General features: G+C 46.9%; 1 protein-coding gene across 7 annotated transcripts in view; it reads left to right on the plus strand.

The window, feature by feature from the left end:
* Positions 1–26,361, plus strand: part of RFLNA (refilin A) — a 346,100-nt gene that overhangs the window by 175,979 nt on the left and 143,760 nt on the right. For all 7 annotated transcript variants that reach the window (XM_055096335.2, XM_055096334.2, XM_055096333.2 and 4 more), the window contains one exon: positions 4,267–4,463. The gene's annotated coding sequence lies outside the window, so the exon portion shown is untranslated. The remainder of the gene's footprint in view (positions 1–4,266; positions 4,464–26,361) is intronic.

Below are 26,361 nucleotides of genomic sequence, written 5' to 3' on the forward strand. Positions count from 1 at the left end.
TTGCTCTTGTTGCCCAGGCTGGAGTGCAGTGGCGCGATCTCGGCTCACCGCCACCTCTACCTCCTGGGTTCAAGTGATCCTCCTGCCTCAGCTTCCTGAGTAGCTGGAATTACAGGCGCATGCCACCATGCCCAGCTAATTTTATATTTTTAGTTATATTTTTAATTTGATTTTATATTCCTTGTTTAGGAATCCCCAGTAATCCAGTTAATGGCCGTGCATGGAGGCAATGAAGATAACTGGTGTGTAAAGATGCCAGGAAGAAAAGAGCATGGAACCATTTCCTGGAGAGATAGTGGTTTTCTTGACCCTTTGTTTCAAATTTGGATTGGTTGAAATTGTTGACAAAAAAGCCAAACAGTAAAATGTTTAAAGAGGTTTATTCTGAGCTAGTATGAGTGACCATGGCCTGAGGAACAGTCTCGAGATCCTGAGAAAATGTGTCCTACGTGGACAGGTTGTAGCTTCATCTTATACATTTTAGGGAGACAGAAGTTACAGGTGAAGACATAAGTCAATACATGGAAGGTATATATTTATTTGCCCCAAAAAGGTGGGAATCTCAAAGTGGGAGGGGAGGCTGGTTACAGGTCACAGGTGGATTAAAAGATTTTCTGACTGGCAATTGGTTGAAAGAGTTAAGCTTTGTCTGCAGACTTGAGGTAAATGCTTGAGTTAAGATAAGAGGGGTTGCAGAAGCCAAGGTTCTAGTTATGTAGATGAAACCTCCAGATGCAGCCTTAGGGAGAATACGGTAAATATCTCTTTTCAGACCTTAAAGGTGTCAAACTGTCATTTAATCTCTTCTACATCTGGGTAAGACCTAGAAAAGGAAGAAGATTCCCTTCAGTTGCAAATTTCTCCCACAAAAGACAACTTTGGGGCTGGGGCGCGGTGGCTCACGCCTGTAATCCCAGCACTTTGGGAGGCCGAGGTGGGTGGATCATGAGGTCAGGAGTTTGAGACCATCGTGACCAAGATGGTGAAACCCTGTCTCTACTAAAAAATGCAAAAAAATTAGCGGGTTGTGGTGGTGGGCACCTGTAGTCCCAGCTACTCGGGAGGCTGAGGCAGGAGAATCACTTGAACCCAGGAGGTGGAGGTTGCAGTGACCTGAGATCATGCCACTGCACTGCAGCCTGGGCAACAGAGCAAGAGTCTGTCTCAAAAAAAAAAAAAAAAAAAAAAAAGACGACTTTGAAGGGTCATTTCAAAATATGTCAAGAAATAGATTTTGGGGTAAACAATTTTGATTTCCCTCAGGGTCTGCTATCTGTCACGTGATGTTATATTAGAGTCAGGTTAGAATTCGGTATCTTATGGCCACAATGAAGTCTTCTGTCAACCTTATGATCCCTATTTTATTATTTTTATTTTATTTTATTTTATTGAGACAGAATCTTGCTCCGTTGCCCAGGCTGGAATGCAGTGGCGCGATCTCAGCTCACTGCAACCTCCACCTCCTGGGTTCAAGTGATCCTCCTGCCTCAGCTTCCTGAGTAGCTGGGATTACAGGTGCATGCCACCATGCCCGGCTAATTTTATATTTTTAGTATAGATGGGGTTTCACCATGTTGGTCAGGCTGGTCTCGAACTCCTGACTTTGTGATCCACCTGCCTCGGCCTCCCAAAGTGCTGGGATTACAGGCGTGAGCCACTGCGCCCGGCCTATGATCTCTATTTTAATGTTAATGCTGGTCAGCTGTGCCTAAACTCCAACATGGAGGGCGAATAATGAGGTGTATCTGACCTCCCTTCCTGTCATGGTTGGGAATTCATTTTTTCAGGTTTCCCTTGGCCCAGAGTGGGTCTGCTCAATTGGTTGCGGGTGCTTAGGATGTTATTTTTAGTTTCCAAAGCAAACATATGGTTCCACTCTGTTTGCCCGTTTTTGGCTTAGGTAGGAACATGTGACCCAGTTGCAGCCAATGAGATGTCAGGAGAAGTTGGCTGGGGGCTTCTGGGAAATGGTTCTTAGCTCCTAGAAAGAGATACAAGGAAGAGATGGCTCCCTTCTCACCTCGGGATGTTGCATGTGGATGTTTGCCTGGAGCTGTGGCAGCTGTTTCGATGCCGTGAGGAGAGACATGAAGATGGCAGTGAAGACAGAAAGAACTGGAGTCCTCGATGTCATAATTGAGCTGCAGAATTAACCACCCCTCGAGCTGCCCTACCTCTGAATGCCTTGTAAAGGGAGAGGATAAATGTCTTTATCATTGAAGCACCTTTTGTTGTGTTTATTATTTGCAACCAAGCAGATCCTGACTGTTAGAATGCTTGATGCTCCATTTCATGCAGCTACGAGAAAAGGGTGGGACAGCTGGTCAGCCAGCTGAGTCTAGGGAGAATCCTGTGCTTATTAACCCATTGCTGCCTGCCTCATTGGCCTGTGCCTATAAAACGAGAGATGTTGCTTCCTTTTTAGGTCCACATCATGATAGCACACGCCTTCACCAGCCTCTGAAGGAAATGAGAATCTTTACAACAATCCCGTGGGGAGTTTCGAGAGGGCCCCTTACAGAAACGGTGGAACAGGAAGCACTCAGTCTCTTTTCTTCAAAGCTTCTCATCTGAATGAGGCTGCTCTCTCCCTCTGCCTCATGTGTTAAATGGGGATAGCATTAGGGGAAGTTTGCATCTGTAGGCCATTTTGGAGGAGTGACCTAGTGACTGCAAAACGCTTAGAACAGTGCCTAGCACGTAATAAACACTCAGCAAATGTGGCTGCTGTTATAACTAATTTTTTTGTTTGTTTTGTTTTGTTTTGAGATGGAGTTTGGCTCTTGTTGCTCAGGCTGCGGTGCAATGGCACCATCTCAGCTCACTGCAACCCCCGCCTCCCAGGTTCAAGCGATTCTTGTGCCTCAGCCTCTCGAGTAGCTGGGATTATAGGCACCCACCACCATGCCTGGCTAATTTTTTAAATTTTTACTAGAGACAGAGTTTTACCATGTTGGCCAGGCTGGTCTCGAACTTCTGACCTCAGGTGATCCACCCATCTTGGCCTCCGAAAGTGCTGGGATTACAGGCGTGAGCCACCATGCCCAGCCCGTTGTAACTAATTATTCTTCTCTTTGTCTTAGACAGGGATGTATTTGGCCTTAAATGGCACACAGTCTGCAATGCTTGAGGGATGTCCCCTAAGAGGACTAAAGAACTGACAAAGGAGAAGAAGGAAATAATGGGACAGGAGGAAGCAACAGTGAGAAGAGGAGGGGAGTGGGCAGGAGGAAATAAGGACAGGAAGAAAAAGCGGCCAATGTAGGGGAGAGAGGGGCAGCTGGTCCCTGGAGCCGTCTATGTCCCTGGTTTGCAGAGAACATTCCCAAGGGAGTCGTGTTCCTGTTGCTCATTAATTCCCTGGTCAACTGGCCCCTTGTCGGGCTCTTGCCTGGAGCAGTTGAGTGTCCTCTAACTGGGAGCAGCTGAAACTTAAAGGGTTTTGCACCGTGTGTTGTTTCCGGAGCTCCCTTTTTCCTGTGGCTTCTGTTTTTCTTATTAAATGCTGCTGCTGAATTTGCAGCTGAAAGAAAGACAGAAAGACTACTGAGGAAGGCCTTGCCGCCCTAAAAGCTTCAGTGGAGCAGTGGGTCTCCACGCTCGGAGGTGCTTTCTGGCTGTCCAGTTTACAAATGAACTGGCAAGGCAAGCTAGACCTTTCATCCAAGAATCCAGATTAATGTTGCCTCTGAGTGTTTGAAGGAGCCATGAGGTCTGACTTACGCATGGCTCTTTCTTCCTGGCAGAACCTGATAGGTCTGTTTCTGTTGTTATATCTGGGGAGCTTCTCACCAGGAAGGGACAAGCTTGTAAAAAACTTGGTGAGTTTATGTCTGGTCGGCAGTCGCAGGAATATTGGACCAGTTGAGGGAGGTTCTGGGACCCCTACATCTTTCCACTGCTTCCTGAGCCAGAGAGTGTAAGGGGAGAGGAAAGAATTCGCTCTTCTCTGCTGAAGTCCAGAAGCTGTAATGGGGTAACAGCCAGAACAGGGGAGCCAGACTAGAGGCTTGGATTTTCTGCTTATGAGTGCACCCCCCAAACATCCATAACTCCGTGGGCCTCCCAGGGTTGAAGCAACAAGCCACAGGTCCAGCACTTGGCTTTGGGACACCCGGTCTCAGCAGTGGCTGTGTGTCCACCCATACGTTTGTTACTCAGCATCACTGTGGCCACTGCTGACTGATACTTATGAGGTGCTCAAAAGTCACTGACAAAGCAGCTGCCTGAGCTCACCTTGTCCTCATCACCTTTTCTCCTTTCCAGGCCGTACTTGGTGAGAGTCTTCATGGACCACGGTGCTGCACGAGGTGATTGTGTTTGCAGAGGTTTTTTTGTCCTTGAAGAGCACTTAGGGCTGGAGAGCAAGACACATGCTGACGAGCAGAAGCTGACAGGCTTGCTGCCATGTGGGAAAGTCCTTGGACGAGTTGTCTGCTTGCGGAGAGGTGTCTGCGGCTCAGGTAGGGTGTCCCAGCTTGGTGGGTCTCTGGGTTCCAGAGTTCCAGAGTTTATTTGGTGAAACACAACAGGGGTTATCACTGTGGCCCATGGCAGGGCTGAGCTGCCAACTTGATGCCCGTTGTTAGGAACAGATGTAAATCGTGTGTCCGGGTGAATAAGCCTCACTGTGGAGCCTCCATGCTGTAGAGAACTGGAGGAGCCAGGTTTGCAGAGTCTGCAAGGCGATTGTGTCTATGCGAGGAGAAATCCCTCACTCGGAGGGATTGCATTCCAAGAGGGCTGGGAAGTGAAGCCCAGTCTTCGTGACTTCTCTTTTCAGACCCAGGAAACATGGGTTCTGTGTTCCCTAAAAGTACCTGGTAGACCATTTATCACGTGAGACCTAGTTATTTGTCTACTATATGCCAGGCACTAGAAGTAAAATGATGATGAAGTCATGGACCCTGAGTTGAGAGAGCTTGATGGCTAATGAGAGAGGTGATTACAATACAGCATGACGAATGAGATAACAGGAATAAGAGGAGGCTCATGCGGCCTAAGCATGATGGCTGGAGGGAGTCTTTTCCCAGGAGACAAGGGGGCCGTTGCAAGAGGAGGCCAGATGGGGAGGGGAGGGGCGCGGCGGGCAGAGGGAACAGCCCTGCTGAAGACAGGCAGGCTGGAGAAAACTCCATGTGCTGTGGACCTGGGAGTAATTAATTTCCCCTGAAAGCAGAGGGGGGCTGTTTTTCATGCTTATTTGTATTGTATATTTCATCTTTTGTAAAGTTCCCATTGTGTTTTAAAATTTCCCTTTGGGTTTTAAAAATGCCTGCACACATTCTTTGATACTCTTCCCTTCAAAGAAAGGAGTGTGGGTTGGATTTAACGGCCAGGTTCTAATGAATGAAGTTAAGTGGAAGTGCCTGTGTGTGACTTTGGAGACTAGGCAGTGGGCAGTGAACTAACTCTGTCTCTGTCTCTGTCTCTGTCTCTGTCTCTGTCATTTGCCCTGGAGGAAGTGAGTTGCCATGTGGAGAGGTCCACATGGTGAGAGACTGAGACCTCCAGCCAACAACCAGGGAGGAGCTGAGGCTCTCACTAACAGCAGAGGGTGTGACCTTGGAGGCCCAGGCAGGCCTTTTAGTGGCCACAACCCTAGCTTACCTCCTGACTGCATGAGACACCCTGAATTAGACCCTCCCTAGTTAAGCTGCTCCTGGATTCCTGACCTTCAGACAGTGTGAGATAATACGTGTTTGTTGTTTAAGCTGCTGAGTTTTGGGATAACTTGTTATGCAGCAGTAGGTAACTAATACACCAGTCCACATTCCCTGCTCACTTTGTTTGAGGGAGTGTTTGTCTTTAATTTATTTTTGGAAGTTCTTTATATATTAAATTATGAACCCTTGGTATATATATATGTTGTAAAAATTTTCCCATTGTAATCTTGTATATGCTTTAAAAAACATATATATGTATACTTTTTAAAAACCCAAATACCATTTATTATATTTTCTGCCTTTGGTGACATTTAGATATGTATTAGGTTAAAATTGCTAATATTCAATTGTTATTGACTGGCAAGAAATTAGACCTAATAGTCCCCACTACAAAATCATGTACATTTTTTCCCTGTATTTTTCTCTCCACACTTTTATGGTTTTATTTTGATATTAAAATTTAAGACCATTTGTTGCAGGACAGGTGAGCACCAAAACTGGGGCTTAGCCTGGGAGGATTCTTGGCTTTGCCCAGGAAAGAATTGAAGGGTGATCTGGTGGTGTTAGACAGCAATATTTTATTCAATGGTATTTCTCCTTGTGGAGCAGGGCTAACTCATAGGTAGTGTGCTCAGAATCAGCAGCCTATGGGCTCCTGGAAACTGTGTTTATACCCACTTATACCCACTTTCAATAACATGCAAATTAAGGGGCAGGTTAATGCAAATTGAGGGGTAGATTATTTAGAACTTTCTAGAAAGGAGCAGTAACTTCCGGGTCATTGTCATGGAAAGGAGTGATAACTTCTGGGTCGTCGCCATGGCATTTGTAAACTGTTACGGGGCTGGTGGGAGTGTCCTAGGTTAATGAGCACTGAGGGCAGCCAGGGATCACTTTCATAGCCATCCGCTTGTTCCTGCCTGTTTCTTTACTTTATTCTGTCTGAACCAGATTCTGTCTCAGTCAACAGGGTTGTGCCCAGAAAATAAGTCCTGCTGGTTTCCTACCTCACCTTGACTTGTCTTTGGCTTCTTCCTTCACTTGCTTCTTAAATGATGCTATCTCCCGACCATAATCTATTTCTATCCCCTCTTCATATTCTCCTTGAGCAACCGTGTGCAGCCCACACATCTGCTCCCTCCTGTGATGATGGCTCCAGCTTCACTTCCCAGCCTGGACCCACTCTCCAGGGTGGGCTAGGCATCTCCACTTGGGTGCCGGGAGACATTGTAAATTCCACATCTCACCCTCAAACATGTTCTCACATTCCCATTTCTTAGCAAACAGCGTCCCTAGACACGCAGATCCCAAATCCAAAAATCCTACACCCAGTCTTTCACCAGCTGTCACAGGCCACCAATTAACTCTTCTCTGAAGTGTCCCCAGCACCCTGACTCCCCTATCTGTCAACATGACCACTTCCCAAGTTGAATTCTTCCATGTTTTTCTCCAGAACAACAGCCGAGGCATCCTAAGAGGTCTTCCTGCCTCAGTTCTGATTCATATGGAGTGATCTTTCTAGACCCCCAAATGGATGCTGTTAACTCTACATCATTCCATGGTTTCACATTCCTGGCAGGACAATCTCCAAGGTTCCTGGCTTCCCATAAAGGCACAACCACCCTGAAGCCAACCATATTGGCCTCCTTGTGGTTTCCCAAATGTACCGCACTCCTCCTGGCCTTGGTGTTTGTCACACAGTTCTCTCTTCTGGGAGTCCCTTCCCCTTCCTTGCCTGTCAACATGGCCACTTCCCAGGTTGAATTCTTCCACATTTTTCTCCAGAACAACAGCCTTCAAAACTCAGCAGGAGCATCCTCTCCTCCTGCAATGCCAAGCCAACACTTCTCTGCTTCCACGACCTGCCCCCACTCCTCCATTACAGCATTCACATCTCATGGGACTGGCTGGCCACGTGTCTGGCTCCTCTCGGAGCTGCAGCTTCGCTGAAAGCTGGGAAAGGGTTATGTTCTGCAGATGCCTCTTTCATGAATTATGGAGCAAGTAAGCACTGGGAGGCTGCCGAGCAGGATTCTCATTTCTGCTGCGTGACGTTGTGCAAGTCACTTCTCAGGGTCTCAAAACATTTCACAAAGTTCCATGTTTTTGTTGTTGTTGTTTTTGTTGTTGTGAGATGGAGTTTCGCTCTTGTTGCCCAGGCTGGGGTGCAATGGTGCTATCTTGGCTCACCACAACTGCCGCCTCCTGGGTTCAAGCAATTCTCCTGCCTCAGCCGCCCGAGTAGCTGGGATTACAGGCATGCACCACCACACCCGGCTAATTTTGTATTTTTAGCACAGACAGGGTTACACCATGTTGGTCAGGCTGGTCTTGAACTTCCCACCTCAGGTGATTCACCTGCCTCGGCCTCCCAAACTGCTGGGATTACAGGCGTGAGCCACCGCGCCTGGCCTAACTTCCATGTTATTAAGGAAAAAAGGTAGAAATAAAAAACATGCCTAAAGAATAAAACAAAAGGCAAAAAAATTTCTGTTGTTTCCCCTGCCCCAACACATACAGCCTAAATACTTCCTTTCTCGTATGAGGAAATCCTATGTAAAAGGACCAGATTAGTTTTTAGTTATTTGAAACATCTGTTGAACTAAGGAATTTTGTACCAGCGAAGCAATGGTGGTGAGGGAGGGAGGATTTGGGAGTTGCCTCGTTCTCTAGACAAGTTGGGGGAGAGAATGAGGTTTGGCCTTGGGTAGAGTGCTGTGGCTTTGTTGGGGGAATGCAGCTTAGGAAAGGTGAGTAAAGCCACAGAGCAGGTGAGTATGACCCCAACAGATGGGATGGTTAGGAATGGGAGGCTAGGGACAGCTGCACTATCTTCTAAATAAATGTCTCTCAACCTGGGGAACATGACTATGTGTTAGAGCAGTGGTCCCCAACCTTTTTAGCACCAGGGACTGGTTTTGTGGAAGACAATTTTTTCACAGACTGGGCTGGAGGGCGCAGGAATGGTTTCGGCATGATTTAAGTGCATTACATGTGCTGTGCACTTATTTCTATTATTATTACGTACTCATTATAATGTAGAATCAGTGGGAGTCCTGAGCTTGTATCCCTGCAACTAGATGGTCCCATCTGGGGGCGACAAGAGACAGTGACAGATCATCAGGCATTAGATTCTCATAAGGAGCACAGAACCTAGATTCTTCGCTTGTGCAGTTCACAATAGGGTTCTCACTCCTATGAGAACCTCACGCTGCTGCTGATCCGACAGGAGGTGGAGCTAAGCTTTGCTTGCTCACCCGCAGCTTACCTCCTGCTGTGTGGCCTGGTTCCTAATAGGACTGATACCCATCTGTGGCCCAGGGGTTGGGGACCCCTGTGTTAGAGAGTCTGAAAGCTCTCTCTGAGCTTTGAAGAGCACCTACTATGTGCCAGATATGTTTTAGTAGCTCATGACACAGCAGTGAACAAGGTAGACCCAAATCCTTGTCCCCTCGAAGCTGAGATTCTAGTGGGAGCAGATGGGAGATCTATAAGGTCAGCAAATAAAACACATAGGAAGATGAGTGGGGATCAGAACTTTGGAGAAAGAGATCAAGGGAGTGGGGGTAATGGGGTACTGGGGAGGGCTGTGTGCACCATCTCAGATGGGGGCCAGGAGGGGCCTCCCTGGGAGGGACATCTGCATGGCCTTAGAAAGGTCAAGACAAGGAGTGCTGGGTGTGGGTGGCGTGCGTGAGGACCAGCAGCACCGCCAGGAGGTGGGAGTGGAGGGAACGAGGACACCATTAGGAAGGGCAGGCAGCCGAGCGACTGGGAGGAGATGGGGGATCACACAGGGCCTCCTGGACCATTGTGAGAACTTAAGCTTTTGCAATGAGTGAGATGTGAGCCCTGGCAGAGTTTTGTGCAGAAGAGTGACAGGAACGGGTGAATGCTTTAAAAGGATCATGTCGCATGTTAAAATACAAGCTGGAGCATGTCACTCTTCTGTTTAAAGCCCTGCAATGGTTCAGCCTGAGATGCCAGTGGCCTTGCCGGGGGTGGACAGCAGGGGTTGCATTCTGGAGGCGTCCGGAAAGCAGAACCAATAGGATTTGCTGACAAATGGCACGTGTGATACAAATGACAGAGAGAAATTGGGGATGGCTTGAAAACGTTTGACTTGAACAGCTGGAAGACTGGATGGCGACTTTATACCTGGTTTCAGGTTTTTGTGTTGTAAATCACATTCTCTGATGCGTAGTTTAAATAAACAGCTTGAGGTGTCTTTGTAGGAATTTTAATGCCTCGCCATGGAGTCCAGCACATTATTCAAGTCTGATGAACTCTGGCTCAAAAAGGGTATTCCCGTGCAGCAGGACCATAGAACGTATTGTCCAAACTGGGGCATCTCGAGTGAAAAGACTGCTGTTTCTAATCACACTGGGACAACCCATGTAAACCTGGGCTGCCCCAGGCAAAATGGGATGTATTGATGGTTTAGTGAGTGATAGTTCCTGAAAACTGAAAGAGCGAGGCAAGAGGCAGAAAGATGGGAGAAGAAGGGAGAGAAAAAGGCAAGGATAGACCTGCCCACCGGCGAGGGTTGCGGGGCACGTTATCAGGAGGGACAGAAAGTGAAAGGCGAGGTTTCTTTTGCCCAGGGAGGTCTGGAATGGCGGGGGCCCTGCTGTGGGTGTCGAGCCCCCAAGTAGCTGCCATCCTCATTTTATCTGGGATGCTCTCTCTATCATCACTCCACTTCCAGATATGTCAGCTCCAGAGGGCAGTCAACACGCAAGACTGGACACAGGAGAAAGAGCTTGGGAAAAGGAAGTCTCTAATCCGGAGCCAAAGAGAAGAGCTTGTAACTGGTCACGCATGCCTGTGGGTCCAGGCGTCATATTTTGGAGGCAGCTCTCTTTCCTGAGACCCCCGGCTGTGAACAGGTCAGAGGGGTGGACTAAGCCGAATGGTGGTCCCCCCAGAAATGTGTCCACCCGGAACCTGTGAATGCGACTTTATTGGGAAAAAAGGTCTTTGCAGATGTGATTAGGTTCCGTGTCTTGAGTAGTAAACAAAGTCCCCTGCCCTCAGAGCTGATGCTGTAGCACCGTGACATCCCCGATGCTATGCTGGTTAGTGTGGGAGCTGGGAAAGAATGTGTCCCAAGGAGGTCCTTCCCACTCGACTTGCTGACAGCTCTGATGAGAACTGCAGGGCCTTCCCGTGTCTCTCCAAGCAAAAGCCAGAGCTTTTTCCAAGGTCTCTGTCACCACACACACCAGCCCATTCCCTCTCTCATCTCCTCGCATGCACACTGCCCCAGCCACCCCGGCCTCCTCACTGTTCCTGGAGCCTTCCAAATACGCTCCCTGCCTCAGGGCCTTCGCACCTGCTGTGGCCGTGCCTGGAACACTTTCCCCCTCAGCTTGGCTAAATCCCTGTGATCGCTTCCTGTTGCTGCTCTAACAGATGATCACAAACCGAGTGCTTAAAACAACGCACATTCATTATCTCACAGTTCTGGAGGCCAGAAGTCCAAAATGCATCTCACTGGGCTAAAATCAAGTCGTCCACAGGGCTGCGTTCCTTCTGGCGCGCTGTGAGAGGCTCTATTCCCTGACCTTGTCCAGCATGTAGAAACTTCCTGAATTCTTTAGCTCATGGCTCCTTCCTCATCTTCAAAGCGCAGATTCCAACCTCTGATTCTGTCGTCACTTCTCCTCTTCTGACCTGATCCTCCTGCCACCTCCCTCTTTTTTTTTTTTTTTTTTTTTTGAGACGGAGTCTTGCTCTGTTGCCCAGGCTGGAGTGCAGTGGTGCGATCTCAGCTCACTGCAACCTCCACTTCCCGGGTTCAAGAGATTCTCCTGCCTCAGCCTCCTTAGTAGCTGGGATTACAGGTGTGCATGACCACACCTGGCTACTTTTTTTTTTGTATTTTTAGTAGAGATGGGATTTCACCATGTTGGCCAGGCTGGTCTTGAACTCCCGACCTCAGGTGATCCATCTGTCTCGGCCTCCCAAAGTGCTGGGATTACAGGCATGAGCCACCGCGCCCGGCCATATCTATTCTTTATTACCTGCTTCCCGCAGTAAAATGCCAGCCCCAGAGGGCAGGGATCTTGACCATTTTCCTGCTTCCCCAATAGGAGCTCAGAGGATCTGAACAAGGGTGCTATTTATTGAAAGAAAACACGAGAGCAATTAGCCAGTGCCACCAACAGGCACGCCTAGCTCAGTCTCCAGACGGACGATTCCAGAATCAGACAGCTCTGTGCCGTTCCCCTGCACATGTGGCCTTGAAAGCAGCTGGCCCAGTGGCCTCGGGTTCCAGGCTTGCCACAGCTCTGCTCTTCCTGACCTCCAGCCTGGGGCCTGGGGCCTTTTTCCAGTTTCAAAATGGTAGTAAAAGGAAATTCAACAGCACTCCAGTGATGATGGGGTATTTTCTAAGACACAATTTTCTAAGTCTTGATGCTTCCAATTTCTGCCATCTCAGGAGCATTTGGCCATCTTTTGGAAGTGAAATCTGTTTTATTGGTCTTAATCTTGTTCAGTTGTTTCTCCGGGGCCTGCGCGACACTGTCAGGGCCTTGGAGGCAGCTTTGGCAGGACTTCTGGGGAAAGTGCCTACTGGTGATAGAAAAAAGTGGGGCCTTGGTCTGTTGGATTCCCAAAAATGCAGGCATTCCCAGCTGCTGGAGAGCAGGCACTCAGGGCCCCGGCTGCAGCTGCAGCTGGAAAAAGAAAAGGGAAAAAAAGGGAGGAGGAGGCTTTGAGAGCAGCTTTTCCGCACAGTTCCAGGAAGCTAGATTGGGTATATCCAAACGAGGTGGTTCATGGTAAAATCAGAAAAAAAGAAAAACCACAATGGAAAAGCAAGGGAAAGAACAGTTTCTTCTAATGAGAAACCCACAGAGGCCATGTGAGTTAATCCCACCCTCCCCTTCGCTAGTTATCTTTTTGCTGGGTTGCATAACTGAGGAGGGAGAAAGAACCTAGGGCTGAGAGTTGGAACACAGAGGTTTTGTTTCATTTTTTTTAATTAAAAAAAGTTTTATTTCCATAGGTTTTTTGGGGAAAAGATGGTATTTGGTGACATGAGTCAGTTCTTTAGTGGCGATTTGTGAGATTTTGGTGCACCCATCACTCAAGCAGTGTACACTGCACCCAATTTGTAGTCTTTTATCCCTCACCCCCTTCCCACCCTTTCCCCGAGTCCGCAAAGTCCATTGTGTCATTCTTATGCCTTTGCATCCTCATAGCTTAGCTCCCACCTATAAGTGAGAACATAGAATGTTTGGTTTTCCATTCTTGAGTTACTTCACTTAGAATAATAGCCTCCAATCCCATCCAGGTTGCTGTGAATGCCACTAATTCATTCCTTTTTATGGCTGAGTAGCATTCCATTGTGTATATATGCCATGGTTTCTTTATTCACTCGTTGATTGATGGGCATTTGGGTTGGTTCCACAATTTTGCAATTGCAAATTGTGCTGCTATAAACATGCATGTGCAAATATCTTTTTCATATAATGACTTCTTTTGCTCTGGGTAGATTCCTGGTAGTGGGATTGCTGGATCAAATGGTGGTTCTGCTTTTAGTTCCTTAAGGGATCTCCACACTGTTTTCCATAGTGGCTGTATTAGTTTCATTCCCATCAGCAGTGTAGAAGGGAACATGGAGGTTCTTTTTTTTTTTTTTTTTTTTGAGACAGAGTCTTGCTCTGTTGCCCAGGCTGGAGTGCAGTGGCGCGATCTCGGCTCACTGCAACCTCCACCTCCCGGGTTCAAGCAATTCTCCTGCCTCAGCCTCCTGAGTAGCTGAGATTACAGGCGCCTGCCACCACGCCCAGCTAATTTTTTTGTATTTTTAGTAGAGACGGGGTTTCACTATGTCGGTCAGGGTCAGGCTGGTCTCGAACCCCTGACCTCGTGATCCACCCACCTTGGCCTCCCAAAGTGCTGGGATTATAGGTGTGAGCCACCGCGCCCAGCCAACACAGAGGTTCTAACCGAACTCTGCCTTGAACATGAGCTGTGTGACTTTGGGTAAATCACTCACCCTTTCTGAGTCTCATTTTCCTCATCTGTACAATGAAGGGATAGTAATTATTCTAGCTTCTGAGACTGTGGGGAAACTCAAATGAAATAACATACAATATCATTAATATTAGCATCACTATTGTTATGATTCCAGTTTTACAGATGGAGAAAAAGGGCTGGACTGTTGAGACCTGGACTCCCAGGTCATTACTTCTAATTTCCAGAATCCTTGCTGGATTCCTCTTTTAAGGCGACTTATCTAAGCTAAATTTAATGGAGTCTATTTCGGCAATTGTTTAAAATTTTGAAGATTCACCTGAATAGCAGAACTTTCCTACCTAAAGCAAATAATATCTAATTTATAAAAAGTTAACTTCTCAAGAGCAGCACCTCTAAGTTCAGGAGGTTCATGTCTTTATAAATATGTGGTTTGTACTTACTATTTGGACATAATAAAAAAAGGGGTTCTTAACTAGGGAGAGGTTTGAAATAATGATTTCAGGATGTTATAATACACATTTGGTGCTTTTTAAAAAAAATGGAGTAGGGGGGAGGTTTGGCTGGGAAGAGTAACATTTCACCACCAAGTGGCTCAATTAGAGCCTGAATGCGAATTGCTTCTCACCTCCTATATTCATGCCTTTTGCAATGTGACCTTGAAGCTTCTCCAGTCCACAAGGTGGCAGATATTCACCACCTTCTGTGACTTGCCTTAGCCAAGAGAATGAGAAGAAAGTGATGATGTGCCAGTCCCCAAGCTAGGCCTCAAGGGCTGTTGTGTGTTTCCACTTAATCACTTGAGTCTCTGCCACCGTTGTGAGAACAAGCCTAGTTAGACATGTAGAGCACAGGTGAGACATCTAGCGGTTCCTGCTGAGGCCAGCCTGGATTAGCCAACATCCAGCCAACTCCTAGACATCTGGGAGAGCCCAGCCAAGATCAACAGAGCCTCCTACCAACCACCCCAGATGTGTGGGTAGTGAACGCTCACTGGTGTTTGCCTCTGAACTTCTGCAGTTGTTTGTTTTGCAATGATAACTGACTGATACAAGTACCAAGGCCACATGAGTCTCAGAGGAGCCATCGAACCCACCCTCCTTTACCAAATCCCCTCTGGGAGAAATGTCCTATTCCTGGAGTGTTATAGGTGCATTAAAGACTGTGCCTGACTTTGAGTGACACATGTGAGGTGTTTGGGAATGGGTTTGGTGTAGCCTCTGCTGCTGCCAGCTGGTGCCCTGCCCTGAGTGGCTTTCTGGGTGTGGCTTGGGTTGGGCTGGCCTGGAGGGGGAAGAACCACCTCATCTAGTTTCCCTGGACTTTGTGCCGGCTTCTGGAGGTTCCATATCCACTGAGTTCTGCAATAGGAAAAATAGTAATCATCATCATCATCATCATCATCACCATATATATTTATCAGGCCCTTATATACCAGGCATGAACTGGACTGTTTCCTTATGTTCTCTCATTTCTTTGTCACAATAGTCCTCTGAGGAGGGTTGTTACCCCCATTTTATAGATAAGTATATTAGTCCGTTTTCATGCTGCTGATAAAGACATACCTGAGACTGGGAAGAAAAAGAGGTTTAATTGGATTTACAGTTCCACATGGCTGGGGAGGCCTCAGAATCATGGTGGGAGGTAAAAAGTACCTCTTACATGGCAGTGGCAGGAGAAAAGTGAGGCAGATGCAAAAGCAGAGACCCCTGATAAAACCATCAGATCTCATGAGACTTATTCACTACTACCAGAGCAGCATGGGGGAAACCACCCCCATGATTCCAATTATCTCCCACGGGGTCCCTCCCACAGCACATGGGAATTATGGAATACAATTCAAGATGAGATTTGGGTGGGGACACAGCCAAACCATATCTTTCCACCCTTGGCCCCTCCAAATCTCATATCTTCATATTTCAAAACCAATCATGCCTTCCAAACAGTCCCCTAAAGTCTTAACTCATTTCAGCATTAACCCAAAAGTCCACAGTCCAAAGTCTCATCTGACACAAGGCAAGTCCCTTCCACCTATGAGCCTGTAAAATCAAAAGCAAGCTAGTCACTTCCTAGATAAAATGGGGGTACAGGTATTGGATAAATACAGCCGTTACAAATGGGAGAAGTTGGGCAAAACAAAGGGGTTACGAATCTGAAATCCAGTGGGGCAGTCAAATTTTAAAGCTCCAAATGATCTCCTTTGACTCCATGTCTCACATCCAGGTCATGCTGATACAAGAGGTGGGTTCCCACAGTCTTGGGCAGCTCCACCTCTGTGGCTTTGCAGGGTACAGCCTCCCTCCTGGCTGCTTTCACAGGCTGGCATTGAATGTCTGTGGCTTTTCCAGGCGCATGGTGCAAGCTGTCGGTGGATCTACAATTCTGGGGTCTGCAGGACAGTGGCCCTCTTCTCACAGCTCCACTAGGTAGTGCCCCAGTAGGGACTCTCTGTGGGGCCTCTGACCCCACATTTCCCTCTGCACTGGCCTAGCAGAGGTTCTCCTTGAGGGCCCCACCCCTGCAGCAAGCTTCTGCCTGGGCTTCCAGGCATTTCCATACATCTTCTGAAATCTAGGTGGAGGTTCCCAAACCTCACTTCTTGACTTCCACGCACCTGCAGGATCAACACCACTTGGAAGCTGCCAAGGTTTGGGGCTTGCACCCTCTGAAACCATGAGATGAGCTGTACCTTGGCCCCTGTTAGCAACAGCTGGAGCAGCTGGGATGCAGGGCACCAAGTCTCTAGCCTGCACACAGCATGGGGACCCTGGTCCTGGCCCACAAAACCATTGTTTTCTCCTAGGCTCTCAGATCTGTGATGGGAGAGGCTGCCATGAAAACCTCTGACATGCCCTGGAGACATTTTCCTCATTGTCTTGGGGATTAACAGTCTGCTCCTTGTTACTTATGCAAATTTCTGCAGCCAGCTTGAATTTCTCCTCAAAAAATGGGTTTTTCTTTTCTACTGCATCATTAGCCTGCAATTTTTCCAAACTTTTATGCTGTTTCCCTTTTAAAATGGAATGCTTTTTTTTTTTTTCTTTTTGAAATGGAGTCTTGCTCTGTTGCCCAGGCTGGGGAGTGCAGTGGCATGATCTTGGCTTACTGCAACCTCTGCCTCCCGGGTTCAAGCGATTCTTCTGCCTCAGCCTCAGTCCCAAGTAGCTGGGACTACAGGCGCCTGCCACCATGCCTAGCTAACTTTTGTATTTTTAGCAGAGACGAGGTTTCACCATCTTGGCCAGGCTGGTCTTGAACTCCTGACCTCGTGATCTGCCTGCCTCAGCCTCCCAAAGTGCTGAGATTACAGGCATGAGTCACAGCGCCCGGCCTGGAATGCTTTTAGTAGCACTCAAGTCACCTCTTGAATGCTTTGCTGCTTAGAAATTTCTTCCACCAGATACCCTAAATAATCTCTCTCAAGTTCAAAGTTCCACAAATCTATAGGGTAGGGGCAAAATGCCTCCAGTCTCTTTGCTAAAACAAAGCTTTGTTCTAGTTCCCAATAAGATCCTCATCTCCATCTGAGACCATCTCAGCCTGGACCTTATTGTTTACATCACTATCAGCATTTTTGTCAAAGCCATTCAACAAGTCTCTAGGAGGTTCCAAACTTTCCCACATTTTCCTGTCTTCCTCTGAGCCCTCCAAACTGTTCCAACCTCTGTTACTCAGTTCCAAAGTTGCTTCCACATTTTCAGGTATATTTTCAGCAATGCCCCACTCTACTGGTACTAATTTACTGTATTAGTCCGTTTTCATGCTGCTGATAAAGACATATCTGAGACTGGGAAGAAAAAGAGGTTTAATTGGATTTACAGTACAATCATGGTGGGAGGTGAAAGGCACTTCTTACATGGTGGTGGCAAGAGAAAAATGAGGAAGATGCAAAAGCAGAAACCCCTGATAAAACCATCAGATCTCATGAGACTTATTCACTACCACAAGAACAGTATAGGGGAAACCACCCCCACAATTCAAATTATCTCCTACTGGGTCCCTCCCACAATATGTGGGAATTATGGGAGTACAATTCAAGATTCAAGATGAGATTTGGGTGGGGACATAGAGCCAAACCATATCAATGAGCAAAGTGAGGCTCAGGAGGTGACTTCATGTAATTGCCCAAAGCCACCCAGCTAGAAAGTGCCGCAGTCAGCTTTGAACTCAGACAATCTGCTTGAGTGAGAATCCCAACTCCACCACAGCTGGTTGTGTGATCTTGGGCGAGGCACTTCACTCCTCCAGACTCAGTAACCTCCACCAGGAAACAATGGTAAGAATAGCTCCTCCCTTATTGGGTTGTAGTGAGGACTGAAAGAGGTACTACTTGGGAAGGATTTGCAACATGATCTGGTGTTCAAGAAGCACTCTAATTGTGTTAGCTACCACTATCATTGTTATTATTGCTGCAATTTTTATTACTCAAGGTCATGCCTTTTCTCCCCCAGGGTCAAAGGTGGTCTCACTCAAGGTGAGAGAAGGAACCATGAACTAGTGGGGTTTTTCTTTTTCTTTTTTTTGAGATGGAGTCTCACTCTGTCACCTAGGCTGGAGTGCAGTGGTGTGATCTCAGCTCACCATAACCTCCACCTCTCAGGTTCAAGCAATTCTTGTGCCTTAGCCACCCAAGTAGCTGGGATTACAGGTGTGTGCCACCACACCCTGGCTAATTTTTGTATTTTTAGTAGAGACAGGTTTCACCATGTTGGCCAGTCTGGTCTCGAACTCTCGACCTCAAGTGATCCACCCGCCTCGGCCTCCCAGAGTGCTGGGATTACAGGCGTGAGCCACCTAGCCTGGGGTTTTTTCTTTAATTTGGGGGAGGGAGGGGAGCTTTGGTTCTGACCACAGAGTGTGAACAAATTTTGGTGTCTGCAGCAGAAGTAGACTAAGGTGACCCATTGTCCTGGGGTGATGTCTGTGACGGAGGGGTTTCCTGGGATTTGAGACTGTCAGTGCTAAAACTAGGAAGGTCCTGGGCAAACCAGGACAAATGTGTTACCCTAGAGCCGATCCGACCTGCCTGAAGCTGTTTCCCTGGGCTTGGTTCTGGCTTCCAGAGGTGCCACTTACAGAGGTTTCCTTATAATAAACATAGGTTAGATTAAAAGCAGAGAGGAGGGGGAAGGCAGCTCTCCTCTCAGGAGGAAGGTGGGCAGTGGCTGCTAAATAACAGACCTCACCTTAATCCAGGGGGCTGGATTAATCCAGGTGTCCCTGGACAGCAGCCTGGACCTCTGCATGTGTCCCCTTATTGGGTCCCAATTTTCCATCGTTCTTGAGGCTTCCTCCAGGCCCGCTCTGGGCAGGCAATAGAACTGCCTCTTCCTGAGAGTTCTCTGCTGCTCTGATCCCGAGAAGGAAGCTGGGGTTATTGGGAACCTATGGCCTGTCACAGCTGCCTTAGGGATCGTGCACCTTCATCTCTCCATGTGAAGGCACACAAAGCCCTACTGTTTGGACAGGTCAGGAGTGCCGGCGCCCCTCCTCTGGTTTCTGGTCACACACGATGGCTTAAGCTTGGAGACTGTGCTGTGCAGGAGACAGATTCCGCCGCCTCCCCCACTCGGGTCTGTTTTTCAGCCGTGGCTCTGGCAGTGGGTCTGATTTTATCCTGCAAAGTGATGTCCTGTGACCGTTCGATAGTTCCCTGAGTCACTCAGTAAGCCAGTTGGACCCCATCTCCCTGCCCTCTTGCGAGTGTCGGGCAGAGCCATGCTTCTTTGTCACCCCTCTTTCAGGCTCTCACGTTCGCCGGCTCATCTTAGAGCTTCCTGAATACACGGGAAGCTTTCGCATCCCACAGTGTTCCCTCTTCCAGCCTGGTGCAGAGGCTGTGTGGCCTGACGGTCAGGAACCTGCGCTCCAGGAACCTTGGTTCTGCTACTTAGCAACTGAATCGGGCAAGTCTTTTCACCTCCGAGATCTCAGTTTCCTCAACTGCAAATGGGAAACAAGTATGTTCTAGTTATCCATTGCTGCACTAAAAAATCACCCCAAAATATGGTGGTTAAAACAATAGTTGGTTACTATTTCTCACGGTTCTATGGTGTATTAGTCCGTTTTCACACTGCTGATAGAGACATACCCGAGACTGGGCAATTTACAAAAGAAAAAATTGGACTTACAGTTCCACATGGCTGGGGCAGCCTCACAATCATGGCAGAGGGCAAGGAGGAGCAAGTCCTGTCTGACATGGATGGCAGCAGACAAAGAGAGAATGAGGAAGACACAAAAGCAAAAACCCCTGATAAAACCATCAGATCTCATGAGGCTCATTCACTACCATGAGAACAGCATGGGGGAACCGCCCCATGATTCAATTATCTCCCGCTGGGTCCCTCCCACAACACAGGTGAATTATGGGAATACAATTCAAGGTGAGATTTGGGTGGGGACACAGAGTCAAACCATATCACAAGGTATGAGTAGACGAGGCTGTCACTGTTCTTGCTGACAGTGTCTCCTGAGGCTGCAGTCAGATATTGGCTGGAGCTAAAGTTATCTGAAGGCCCACCTGGGCTGGTGTCCAAGACGGCGCACTTCTACAGCTGGTGGTTGATGCTGGCTGTGGGCTGGGAACTCAGCTGGGGTTGTTAGCATCAGTGCCTATACCTGGCCTCTCCATGTGGCTGGACTCCAAGAGGGAATGTCCCCAGAGCAAATATTTCAAGAGAAGAGAAGTAGAAACTTCTAGACCTCTTCAAAGGTAAGCACTGGGATGGCACGACATGATTAGTCAAAACCTTCAAGGGGGTAGCATAGTTCCTAGTGTTCGGGGGGAATGGCAGTGTGTACAGGGAAGGGACAAGTGGATGGCAGGCTCCCACAGAACATAATATATCCTGGCATATATCACAGAACAACACCCAGTCCACAGTGCTGTGGCAGTGCTTTGAAGGGATATGCAGGGGGAGTGTCTGGCATGTAACATGCATTTGTGAAATGCTGCTTGCTCCCAGCATTCACTGTTAAAGAAGCAGAGGCTGGAAGAGTCTTGCCTATGTATATCAGTCTAACCAGGCAGGAGTAAGGCTGGAATCTAGGGGCCCCATCTGCTGAAGCCAAGCTCTTGAGTGCTCCAGAGAATAACCAAAGACAAACTCAGGAACAGAATAATAATCATAATAGTTACAGGTATTACATATTATCTAATGGAGAATAAGATAACTGTAATAATATTAGCTGTAAGTATATATTATCTTATAGAGAATAATATAACTATAATCATAATAATAAGTATTATGTATTATCTAATAGAGAATATAATTATAATCATAATAGTTATATCTACTATATAGAAAATATTAACTATTTTATTAATTATATGCTATATATACTATATAATATATATAATATACTTAGCTATTATGTATTTGTTATGGTTTGACTGTGTCCCCACTCAAATCTCATCTTGAATTGCAGCTCCCACAATTCCCACATGTTGTGGGAGGGACCTGGTGGGAAGTAACTGAATCATGTCGATGGTTTCCTCCATACTGTTTTCCTGGTAGTGAATAAGTCTCACGAGATCTGGTGGTTTTATAAGGGAGAGTTTCCCTGCACATGCTCTCTCTTTGCCGGTCGCCATGTAAGATGTCACTTTGCTCTTCCTTCATCTTCTGCCATGATTGTGAGGCCTCCCCAGTCATGTGGAACTGTGAGTCCATTCAATCTCTTTCCTTTATAAATTACCCAGTCTTAGGTATGTCTTTATTAGCAGTGTGAAAACAGACTAATATAGTATTATATATACTACATTACATATAATTATTGCATATAATATGTATACTATTATATATGCCTTCTTGTATATAATGTATAACACTCTGTTATTACTGTTGATCACCCTTATTGCACCCTCATTCCCTTTGTAGAGCTGGGAAACTATACAAGTAACAGGAAGCCTCTCCTTGCCTCCCTGATGACAAAAGCATCTTCTGCTTTGCAGACCTGGGTGGCAGGGTGGGGTGGGGCCTGACTGATTACCAGCAGCACTGGGCTATCTCAACTTACCACACACCTTCAGTGTTGACCTTTAATGGCCGTACAGCACCCTGCTCCCCAGCCCTCCACACCTCTGATATCTCACCCAGCCCAGGCAGGCTGCAGGTTGTCAGGATCCATCTGCACTAGCATCAGGAGGCTGCCTTGGAGGCCCACGTGCTCCAGGGCTGATATTTACAAGCACTCAGCATTGGAGCTGCCTTTGTTACATCTAAAAAATATGGTAACTTCTGGGATGGGGCCAAGGCACAGAATTGCTCAGGTAGTGATTGGAGGACAGAGAAATAATAGTGGTAGAGATAAGAAACCTTGATGGTAGTAATACTGAACAGATCAGGAACAGCTGCTTTGCCACTTAATATTTCACAAGCATTGTAATCACTTCATCCAGTCCCAGCCCGTCTTACCGGTGAGATAATGAAGTCAGAGAGAGGGAATAATTTACAACATTCACATGGCTAAGAAGTGACAGCACCAGACCCCCGATGGAAATCACTCTAATTCCAAAGCCCCTACACTGACCATCCTCCACAAAACTGTCAACCTGTGCAAATACATAATTATTGAGTCCAATGGAATTTTCATTATATTTGTCTTTTTCACATAATATTATTTTATTAAGACTCATTCTGGTCCTTAAATAATCTTTGGAAACATGATTTTAATTGCTGTATAATATTTAAACACATGAATGTACCATAACTTGTTTACTCTCCTTTTTTTGGATTTTGGATTGTTTCTACTTTTTTTTTTTTTTTGAGACAAGGTATTGATCTGTCACCCAGGCTGAAGTGCAGTGGTGCAATCTTGGCTCTCTGCAACCTCTGCCTGCTGGGCTCAAGCCATCCTCCCATCTCAGCTCCTGAGTAGCTGGGATTAGAGGTGTGTGCCACCACATGCAACTTATTTTATTTTTTGTAGAGACAAGATCTTGCTGGGTTGGCCAGGCTGGTCTCAAACTCCTGGGCTCAAGCGATCTTCCTGCCTTGGCCTGCCAAAGTGCTGGATTACAGGCATAAGCCACTGCACTCTGTCTATTGGCATCATTTTTATGAGGTTGGGTGTTCTCTGGAGAGACCTTCCAATCACAGGAGAGTCTCAGAGATGATAATTGTGTCTTGACCGAGAAAAATGAGCCTCCACAGGTGCCCTTTCCTGAGAGAAGACTCCCCAGATCCAGGCCATGAACGCCTATTCCCAGCAAGCTCCCTCCGTGAAATCATAGTTTGCTTTGCACTTCCAAATGAGCAACGCCACCTCCCCGGCTGGCTAACCCATACCCTGTTTCAAATTGCTTCGGTTTCACATTCCACAGAGGTATTTCCTGATGTTCACTTCATCCAGCAGTGTTTGTCTAGCCCCGGGATTACTGAGAACCAAGAGACAACCCTAAATTTTTCTTTTTTTTCTTTTTTCTTTCTTTCTTTTTTTTTTTTTTTTTCACTTTCCCCTAAAACCCCACAGACTTTTGCCACCTGCCTTCTTTGACCATTCCATTCTAGCTCCCTTCGGGGTATTTTGGGAGAACCATCTAAAGAAAAGTCGTTTGGGATTTTTTTTTGGTTGTCTTCTCAGAAAGTGTTTTGAAATCCAATCTGAATCTCAAGTATGTTTTGAGTTGTGTTCAACTTTTAATGTTCTGTGAAAATTTGGATTTAATTAATTTCTCTTGCATTCGGAAACAGTGTGATACTTTTCTTTCTTCTGTTTCCTGGACCAAGGCCTTACCACATTCATGGAGAAAATGAGGTGGTGCGGAGTATTTTCTCATAAGAATTCATATAAAATGGGTTGGACAGGCATGGTGGTGTGCGCCTGTAGTCCCAGCCACTCGGGAAGCTGAATGGGAGGATCACTTGAGTGCAAGAATTTGAGTCCAGCCTGGGCAACATAGCCAGACCCTGTCTCTAAAAAATGATAATAATTTTAAAATGGATTGAAATTGTTGCATAAGGGGAAATGACCGATTTCTGACCCTAAGGCTATGCTAGCAGCAAACTGCAGGTGAATTTGATTGGGTGTATTTCAACCCCAAAGGGGAACTTGTCATGTCATCTGGTGTAGCTGACACTGGTAGTGATCTTTGTGACTTCATGGGCCAATAGGCCATGCATTTCCTTTGTGTGGTGGAGCCCCAGCCACTGGACTTGCATCTATAATGCTATGTGCATGAGTTTCCTCTTGCGACTGTAATAAACTGCCACAAACTTAGTGGCCTCAAACAACACAAATGTGTCACCTTATCCCAAGTTCCGGAGGGCAGAAGTCCAAAATGGGTATTATGAGGTTGAAATCAAGGCGTTAGCAGGGCTGCTCCTTCTGGAGGCTCTAGGAGAGAATTTGTTGTTGTTTGAGACAGGGTCTGGCTTTGTTGCCCAGGCTGGAGTGCAATGGCACGATCTTGGCTCACTGCAACTTCCGCCTCCCAGGCTCAAGCCATCCTCCCACCTTAGCCTCCTAAGTAGCTGGGACTACAGGTATGAGCTACCACACCTGGCTATTTTTTTTTTGTACTTTTAGTAGAGATGTTGTTTCACCATTTTGCCCAGGCTGGTCTCAAACTCCTGAGCTCAAGCAATCCACCCGCCTTGGCCTCCCAAAGTGCTAGGATTACAGGCATGAGCCACTACATCTGGCTTCTAGGAAAGAATTCATTCCTTGCCTCTTCCAGCTTCTAGAGATTGCCACATTCCTTGGCTTCCAGCCACATCACTCTGACTTGGGTTTCCGTGGTCACATCTCCTTCTCTGAGTCCGACCCCCCGGCCTCCCTCTTATAAAGGCCCTGGGACTACATTGGGCTGACTCGGATAACCCACTACCATCCCCCACCTCAAGATCCTTCACGTGACCACATCTGCAGAGTCCCTTTAACCATGTGAGGTCAAATGTTTGCAAATTCTGGGGACATCTTTGGGGGCCGTTATTCAGCCTGTCCCTCCAGGCTCAGGCTCACCACCCCAAATGCCAGGACATCCCAACAATTGCCTGTCAGTGTTGGGAGAGGAAGTGTTCCCCTGCCATGGATTCCAGCTCACAACCTCTCTTCCACAGCGAGTAAGTGTGATCTGGTGGTACAGAGGTGATACTTGAGGACACTTCTGAAATATTTGCGGGGCAAAGTGAGGCGGGGGCATGCCCAGATGGTGGTGGCATTTCCTGTGGGAGGAGGCCCCACCGGGGAATTTCACTGTCAAGAGACTAAGAATTGAACCTCAACCTGAGTCATCAGAATGCCTTCGGGCTTCAGAGTCTCCATCTCTAAGATGTGGATGAGAAGCTGTCCCTGGGGTTCTCATGTGAATTAATGGAGGTGAACGTGAATCCAATAAAGCGCCTGTCATCCTAGCACTTTGGGAGACCCATGCAGACGGATCACCTGAGCTCAGGAGTTTGAGACCAGCCTGGCCAACATGGTGAAACCCCATCTGTACTGAAAATACAAAAATTAGCCAGGTATGGTAGTGCATACCTGTAATCCCAGCTACTTGGGAAGCTGAAGTGGGAGGCTCTCTTAAGCCCAAGGAGGCGGAGGTTGCAGTGAGCCAAGATCCCACCACTGCACTTCAGCCTAGGTGACAGTGAGACCCTGTCTCAAAAAAAAAAAAAAAAAGAAATAAAGAAAAAAAGAAAAAAAAGAAAGCGCCTCGCCTGTGTCCTATGATCATGCTATCGCCATCAGAGAACCTTAGTATTGGCATATGAAGATATGAAGACTGGGGTGATATTGCACACTTCATAATGAAAGCCTGAAATAATCAACCTTTTAGATTCTAGTTAAAAAAAAAAGCAACAAAAACAAGCAAATGAACCCCCTAAGGACCAGTTAATCAGAAAGGAAAGCCCAAAGATTGTCTACCTCCCTTTGCACCTGGTGGGGTGGGCACCTTTGCAGAACCATGCCTGGTGCTGATAGATTTGGTGGACTTGTGGGGCCAGTTTCAAAAGTGCTGTGGGAAGCCGGGTGGGGAATTTTCAGGCTGCTCAGTGGCAGACACGATGGTGTAACTCCAGGCAAAGATCTGAATCTTGGCGATTGGTTTATTTGACCTGCCTAGTCATCTGTTCACTTCCTTCATCTCCTTTCTCCCAAATCTACCCTGCTTGCTGAGCTCAGAAGTCTCAGGGACAAAGCTCTGGCTTCGGCGTCAAACACCCCTGCATTCAAATCCCAGCCCCATTCCTTACTAGCTGGGTGACTTTGGGCCAGTTACTTAACCTCTCTGATCTGAGTGCTAAATTGTTGAAAATGCAAACAGTCGAGAAAAAGTGCTTATGGGAGTTTCTAGGACATAGAGGGTGATCGGTGAGTGCTAGTTTCTTTCCCTCCTGTTGGGAGATATTTACTCAGTAGAGTCTCATGAGAGTTGAGCTATGGTGGTACAGGAAACAGGTCCTGTTAGACATATTGAGAATGTGTGTTCCCATCTTGGCTTCAGGGCCATTAATCTCTCTAGGCCTCCGTTTCCTCATTTCATCAGTAAAATGAGAACAAAAATGGTCTCTCTGACCTCATAAGGATATTCAAGAAAATAAGGTAGTGATCTTTGGAAAATCAAGTATAATAGCCCATTATTGAAGAAAAAGAAAAGTATTCATTTCCAAAAGCTTTCAGGATGTACATATGTTCTACATTCTCTTTAAAAGCATTTGTTTTTCTTGGGAAAAAAATGAAGCCTACAGCTTTTAATGATCAA

This window comes from Pan paniscus, chromosome 10 (assembly GCF_029289425.2).
Source record: "Pan paniscus chromosome 10, NHGRI_mPanPan1-v2.0_pri, whole genome shotgun sequence".
Classification (NCBI taxonomy): domain Eukaryota; kingdom Metazoa; phylum Chordata; class Mammalia; order Primates; family Hominidae; genus Pan; species Pan paniscus.